The 8232-nt window shown below is 41.3% G+C and overlaps 1 pseudogene; it reads right to left on the bottom strand.

The window, feature by feature from the left end:
• Positions 1–367: 367 nt before the first annotated feature.
• LOC134346017 (probable G-protein coupled receptor 139) lies at positions 368–5370 on the bottom strand (annotated as a pseudogene).
• Positions 5371–8232: the final 2862 nt, after the last annotated feature.

Here is an 8232-nt window from a genome sequence, read left to right as displayed (position 1 = left end):
AAACGCTCTTCATATGACAAGCCAGTTAGTCCTGGAACCATTTGCGTGAACCTCCTTTGACACCACTCTGGGTTGGGCACATCCAGTTCTAAGGTAAGGGGCCCAAAACTGCTCAGAATACTCCAAGTGAAGTCCTCCCCACAGTGTTTAATAAAGATTCAACATTACGCCCTTGCATCATTACATCATGTTTAAAGGATTTTTGAGTTGTCTCTTGAATTGAATTAATTCTGCAGACTTTACTGGAACTGACAAACTACTAGCATTTGGCCGTCTGGCTGCAGGAGCAGAGGCACATTTACCAGACTTATAAATAACATGCAAATGCATTTGAAATTCCGTCAAAGTTTACAATTTGATTTCCGTTTTACCCACAGAGCCGACCATATGACCTAATGAGATGTTTGACTCCACCCTTCAGCTCCTCCCTGATTTTCCTCTGTGACAGAGTGTAGATACACGTGTTGGTGCAGGTAGAGAGAAACTGCAACATAAACCCAAACTGTTGCAGGATATACGTCGGGGTATTGAAATATTTGTCTGTGTAAGAGTAATTCTGAAGTTGCCAGTTCATAGTTTATACAATATAAGGGATCCACAACAATAGGAAATTGGCTGATAGAGCGAGCAACAAAATTACTGACTTTCTCCAATTCCCCACCTCTGGATCATTCTTTTTCTCTCTGCTGTTCCTGAGCCCCCGGCGAACTCTGTTTGCCGCGATAATGTGACTGACTGTTAAAGCATTAAAAAGCAGAATCAAGCCGATTGGCAATAAAGGTGTCGTGATGGTGTTAAACAACTGGTATGCTTTCCACATTGGTACAGTGAAGTAATTTATTCTGATAATGCATCGCCAGGGTACGTTATCAATGACACGGTAAGGTTCTAACATAAAATATAATGGAACACTTTTCGCACAACTTCCTAAACCCACGATTACTATCACAATAGTCGCTGTCCTCTCGGTGCAGTATCGTTCCTGCAGCTTCTGACTACAGATTGCAACGCAGCGATCGAATGTGAAAGTCACCGTGAGCCAAATAGAACAGTCCATGGTTACGAGCCTCAGGACAAGCGTCACGGCGCAAACCGGTGTAATGAACAAAAGAGGGGCATACACATAAATATTATTGAGCTGATCTAGTACAACAGCAATGATAATACCCATTAAATCGGCTGATGCCATTCCAGTGAGGTAACGAGAGATGCATTTAGAAAGTCCGCAGTTTCCCAGAGACAGGATCACAATCGCCACTAAGTTAACTGCAAGGAACCAAAGAAGAGTTAGGTTAATACGCACAAATCCTGATTAGTATTACCCAATATAAATGCATAGAGAAGTGTTGAATCAGATTGAGTGACCTTCAGACATTTTATCCCCTGCCTGCCCAGGCAGACTCTATTCGGAGAGTAGAAATATTGTTTCTTCGGGTTCCGTCACTGTCCACTGGATGATATCGACGGACCAGAGAATCGTTGAGCCGCAACTTTCCAGTTGACAGCAGATAGGCTTATCGACCCACTCTTCTAGACATCCCATCATTGTAGCTGAGAATGCTTAAGGTTTTATATATTGTGGGAATGAAATGGACTAATGGAGACTGTTCCATTCGAGACAACATTTTGAAGTGGAGGAACCGCATAGCTAGATATATGTTTCGATGTACAGGTGGCACTTGAATCTTGTACATTACGACGGAGACGCAGCATAAAGATTTTTATTCACTCATGTTGTGAGATGGTGTAAGAAATAAATTAAATCTTATTTAATCTTAATTTATATAAATTAAAACTGGGCAAAGAACAAGGTCAAGGTGAAACAGACGAGCTTTACACGGGAATTTCTAAGACATTCAGACAAATAAATAGAAAGTAAGGTATTGTGTTCCATTAAAACAGACAGAAAAAAAAGAAACGGTAGCGTGCCGCAAAACCACGGAGCTCGTCGTGAGAGCTGCAGCGATGGTACAGATTTTGTCTTCGTCTTAATAAACGTTTGAGTTTCTATATTGATGCAGAATCAGATTTAGTACAATGTATGATGGTAAATCTGGAAAGTCGAGTAAGGTAAAACAGTAGAACAGTCTCAACGTTGACATTCAATGAATTGTTATTATTAACAAAATGATCGGACATGAGAATTGTGTAACAATTCCATAAGAAAAAACTGAAAGAACAAAATAAAATATATACGTTCCCCTGAACAGGCTTTAAACACTCTTCAGATGTGACACGATCTGTTATAAACACACTCATACAGAAGCAGCCACTTCCAGTTACTTACCAGGGATACCAATCGCTGCTAGTACAGGATAGTAGATACTCGCGATGTAGTAAATTTCTGGATATCCCATTTTCAGTGTGAATTGGTTATCAGTTGAAAATGGTCCAACAGTCGATATCTACTGTTGTTCGCTTAACAAGCTCTTATACAGGACAGGAAAGTACACTCTCACAATTATTCATATCACGTGGTTAGTCACATCAGTGACAATCCACTGAGCCAACACTGCAGGATTGTTTTCATTTATATGAATTGTGTCACCGTGCAATGAAGATCGCTCCATCGCTCCATTGTGATTTATGGTGTTAAATCACAGTATAACAATTATGTTTAATTTTGGCTATTCAAACCTTCAAACTAAAACGTTGTACATTCTTTCTCTATGACACAGAGTTGTTGCGTTTCACATAAAGTGCTCCTTAGTGTCAATATGTTTACAATGTGCACTACCGCCCTCAAATAATTATCAATTGAACACTGGGCGAACCGCATTAAGATTCTGAGGTTAAGGAAGGGCATTTAGTCTGATTGTTCAACTCAATAATCTTTTTCCCGGACGGGGATTGTTCACAGCTCCTTCTTGCTTTCGGATAGTGTTGTTGCCACAATAGTGGTCAGTTTGGGTGACAAATAACATTGTAAACGATTTGATTAATTTTGTATCCCGAAGACCATTTCCACATCTAAACTGATATGGGAGTAGCGAAGTTATCTGTGAATAATGTAAGGAGTCTGTTTCAATGAAAAAATATCTGTAAACATAGATAGACCCAATACAATTTTTTTTCAGACATAGGACTGCACTGTTATGACACGAAGTACACGGATTTCTCCCACTAACGTACCGATCCACTTCCCCTCTCTCCTTTGATATTTTTGTTTCAATTTCTTACAGGAGTGTTATTTTCATACATTGTTGACTGCATTGTGCTCTATTTTTTTATCCTGCAAATTGTACAAGAGTCAGTGTCTGTTGTAGGAAGGTAAATCACCTCTAAAAGCGGTAGTTTATCCATTGATGATGCGGTCTCCATATTTTCCTTGCTGGATTTAAGACACGTTGCATTTACGGCAAATGAATTGATAACCGACACAATCGAGCGACATAAAATGACAATAAGTCCTATTGGCGCTGTCCCTGTGTGTAGGAAGACCCTTGCTTTCATTATAGCTCTAAAAAAACCATGTCGGAAGAGTTTTTGTTGTCTCCAGTCCCAAGTTACTTTATTCCAGCATCCATTCCAGAATCTATGGCGAACTCCTTCGCTTTGGTTATATATTCAGGAAATACTCTATGGCCAGTCACGTTGTTCAATGAAAGAAAGATTGCCGTATAGAGTGTCCCTGTCGCAGCTTGTATGTTTAGAAAAATAAAAATGGGACTCTACAACAACAATATGGGAGCTCATTCGGTGAACTTTCCAGTTGACTTGGACAAACAGGTCTTCCAATTTCATATCCTCAAATGAAAACTAACTCGTGTTTTATATCGGTCCAAATGCCTCTTCAATATTAACAGTACAGTTGCTGATAATGAAGCTTTTCGCTCTGGTGTTCTTTCATAAGTTTCAATTTTACCACCATAAGGCCACAAGATATAAGAGCAGAAATAAGTCATTTGGCCCATCAAGTCTGCTCCACGATTTCATTATGTCTGATCCAATTTTCCTCTCAGCCGCAACCTCCTGCCTTCTCTTCGTGTATCCCTTCATGACCTGACCAATAAAGCATCTATCAAACTCTGCCTTAAATATCCATAAATAATTAGCCTATACAATTGCCTTTGGCAAAGAATTCCAAAGATTCACTATTCCCTAGCAAAAGAAATTCCTCCTCATCTTCATTTTAAAAGGACTTCCCTCCATTCTGATACTGTGCCCTCTGGTCTTAGACTCTCCCAACATAGAAACATCCTGTGGAACATTTCACCCCTTGATGATATCTACATGAAACACTGTACGGCCGCTCATGTTTTCCGATCAGAAAAGGTACTGTCATTCTACTTAATTGCTTAGCATTTCATGCCCGAAGGGGAAGTTTCAGTCTGTTGCCATTATAAATGTCCCAACGCTGAGTTTCTTAACTTGTCATTTACAACATAGAATCAAAGGAATTAGAATCACAGCGTTTTTTTCTCGAGACAAATCGTTCCGTTTTAGCTCTGCTGGAATATCTTTTCATTTCTTTGTCGTTAATACAAAAGCGATTTTCATCCTGTCTCAGAAAACATGTTGCTACCGAGGATTTACCCAGCTGACGACGCCGTTCCGCACCTACGACGCGTTGTCCTCCTCCCGTACATCTCTGATCAATTCGACAAAGGAGGGATTGGGGAGACGGTCGGAGACCCCAAGCAGTCAGGCCCTGTGACTGGTCGCCCTCGGCTATCTGAACTATCAACCTCAGCCGCTTGAATAACCCCTTTGCGCCGCAAACAATTTAGCTGCCTCTCTAGCCGAGAAAGGTAAACCGAAAGCTTCTCTCCCTTCACACGACGCATGTTCTGAAACCACGTCATGAGCTCCAGTGGCTCTCTGTCCTACCAAAGGCGCTCTCCAATGCGCCCAGATAATCCGCAATGTTAGCTGAGCGTTGGTGTGTTTTCACAGCTCTCACCACGTCACGTCAGCTTAAACTTTCAACCAATCTCTTCCTCTTTACCTCCTCAGAGCACTGTCACTCATCTGCTCCGCCCAAGTCCCCTGCTCCTCTTCCCCCTTCGAAGCTTCGTGTGGGGACCATTGGACCATTAATTCACAACAGAGGTAAGGGCTGAAGCTAACTCAGAACTCAGACTCTTCACTGAGGGACTGGGATTAATTAGACATTCCAATTCGGACCATTCCTTCCCTGACCCCTCGGAACGATAGAATCCTGTCTTTGAAATCTTCACCACCCCCACCCCATCCCCCAGTTACGGGAAGCTAGGATTTTGACTTGGCTCGCTCCGCTACTTTCTCCTCCTCCGTGACAGTATAGATGGACCACGGGCCGACCTCACCTGAGACACCAATAGAAGCAGGCTTTTCCACCGCTGTTCCGTCAGCTGCCGTCTGAGCTAAAACAAGTTCAGAGCACGCCATTGTATCAAACCTCCGCGCTACAAGCTCAGCTTTGCCAACAGCACAAACAGTACACAAAAATTAAATTCGCAATTCATCCGGTTTACAAACACGCACGTCAAAGTTGCTGGTGAACGCAGCAGGCCAAGCAGCATCTATAGGAAGAGGCGCAGTCGACGTTTCAGGCCGAGACCCTTCGTCAGGACCGGTAACCCCACAGAGGCACACCTCCGCTTTACCGAGGCAGCATCCATCCCAGCAGAGACTTAAACACACAACCCACTGGTTCAATACTCAGGGAAATCACAGAGCATCCAACACAATCAGTCCCGAAACGCTACCCGACAATGTAACCCTCAGGTTCGGCCAGCACGCGTTTGTCTAGGGGAAGACAGCTTCTGGCCCAGCCAGACTGAGAAATCTCCTTGGTACGGATGCGTTGTCTGGTTACAAATCGGAAAAGCAAAATATCAGAGAGTACACCAAATGCAATTAAACGATTGAACTTTATAAAACTTAATCGTACTATACGGTTAGTAAAGAAAATTTTAAAAAAACGAAAAGGGCCCATTTTAATGAAACAATCTAATGTGCAGCTTGGAGTTCGGGGATTCGTCCATTCGTTCCCCATCGACCTCCTCCGAGCGTTGGTGACCTTTGGACGTTCGCTCCCAGTCCACTCCGTCCGGCGGTCCACAAACTCCCTGCACTCGCGTCCTCTCTCTTCATTTCTAGCCGACAGAAGACCGCGAAATCCCTTTTCTCAGACCCACAAGAAAGACAAATTTTAATATCTTACTTTAATGTCTAGTTTGGAAAGATATCTTGCCGGAGTCAAGTTCGGAATGCTTCATCAGATAAAGAAAACATAACAGTGAAAGGAGCTGGGCTTCCGTGGCTGGAATCGCATCGTCTCTGCATCTCGTTAGTTACAAGATGAAAGGCTAACGCGACCTGCATAGCTGACGTCAGCAATTCTATTCTATCAATTCCATTATTTTATTTTAACTACGCGTCTATACAATAGCTCAACAAATCTAAACACATTGATGATAGGAATCCTCTCTGCTCATTAGTATCTTTGAAGGCAAACACAGTGTTTCCAAAAAACTAATTTTCCATATGATCTCGAAATTCAAAATCACTGTATTAAAAATATTGTGCAAAATACTTTAACATTCTATGGAAACGCAGTGCGGAAAGTCTTATCAACACACATCAAAGTTGCTGGTGAACGCAGCAGGCCAGGCAGCCTTCGTCAGGACTCAGGATCTCGGCGTGAAACGTCGACTGTACCACTTCCTAGAGATGCTGCCTGGCCTGCTGCGTTCACCAGCAACTTTGATGTGTGTTGCTTGAATTTCCAGCATCTGCAGAATTCCTGTTGTTGCAGAAAGTCTTATTTTGAGATTGCTCCCGAATTATTCCAGTCTATCTCCCAAAAAAAACCACATTTAAATTCCTTATTTAAATCAACACTAATCAGTAATTTCCATAGAGTCCATTTGTCTCTGAATTTTAGAAACTCGTAAGAGATTCGAAACCATCACATTTGCAACACGTTATTGTGGATTTGACCTGACTCGTGAAAAAAAATAGATTTAAAATTTATGCGGGAAAGACAACACACAAATGAATGCTACCAATGTCCATCCTTCGGATACTTTGCAAACAATTGAAAAATAACTTAAAATAATCATCACAGCACAGCAGCGAATTGCTCCTACATAGGCATCAATTTTACTGCCATCTATTTGCATGTCGAGAGTTTGCTGTTCCACGCACCCAGCACTCTGTATAAATTGCTTTCCTCTAACACGCACCATTCATTTTAAAATAATGCCTGCTTACATTGGTCAGTTCCACAATAGGAAGATGTATCTGGGTATGGATTCTATCAACGCCCTTCATCATCTGGTATACCTCATCCCTCATCCTCCTTTGCGCCAGAAAGAAAAGTACCAGCTCAATTACCTTCATAGGACATACCCTCAAGTCTAGACGGCATCCTGGTAAATCTCTTCTGCATCCACACTGAATCTGCCAATTCCTTCCTTTGATAAACTTCTACAAATAACATCACCGATGCTTTGTTTTTCGCACTAGTTTTCCATCTTAACTAAGGGGATTCTAATGGTGAAATAGATACCTTTATGAATTAAAATATTTAATCTGGAATGGGACTGGAAATCGGTTGCGTGCAGCAATGCCCTGAAATCCGTCAACACTGCGATTTAACATGTTGACAAGGAAAGGATTTTCAAAGAAAAGCTGGTGAAAGTATGAAACCAACTGAGAGAACCGGTACATTCCAATTCCGGGAAAAGATTATTGAAATGATCAATCAGTGCAAATGCCTCTTAACGCGTTTTGCCTATTGTTAAAATTGTTAATTATCTGAGGGTGGTGGTCCAGGTTGTAAAAAATATTGAGACCAATAAATATTTTATGTGAAAAACGCAAACTCTGTTTCATAGAGAGAAAAAAAAATGTACACCGTTCTCTTTTGAAGGTGTAAATAAACAAATATAAACATAATTGTTATGTTATGATTATTCCGCGGGAGCGATTTTAAATGCATGACGACACAATTTATATTGTCATCAGTATTGTAAACAATATTGTCATATTGTTATGTTGTCAATTTATATTAATGGTTTACTTGAAGTGTTCGTTCAGTGGACTGTCACTGATGTAACTAAGCACGTCAAGTCAAGTCATGTCAAGTCAAACCAAGTCAAGTCACCTTTTATTGTCATTTCAAGCATACCTGCTGGTACAGAACATAGTAAAAATGAGACAATGTTTTCCAGGACCATGGTGCTACATGAAACAATACAAAAACTACACTCAACTACGTAAGTAAAACACAGAAACTACACT

Source organism: Mobula hypostoma, chromosome 4, assembly GCF_963921235.1.
Source record: "Mobula hypostoma chromosome 4, sMobHyp1.1, whole genome shotgun sequence".
NCBI classification, from domain to species: domain Eukaryota; kingdom Metazoa; phylum Chordata; class Chondrichthyes; order Myliobatiformes; family Myliobatidae; genus Mobula; species Mobula hypostoma.
This window is presented reverse-complemented; position numbering and strand designations above follow the sequence as displayed.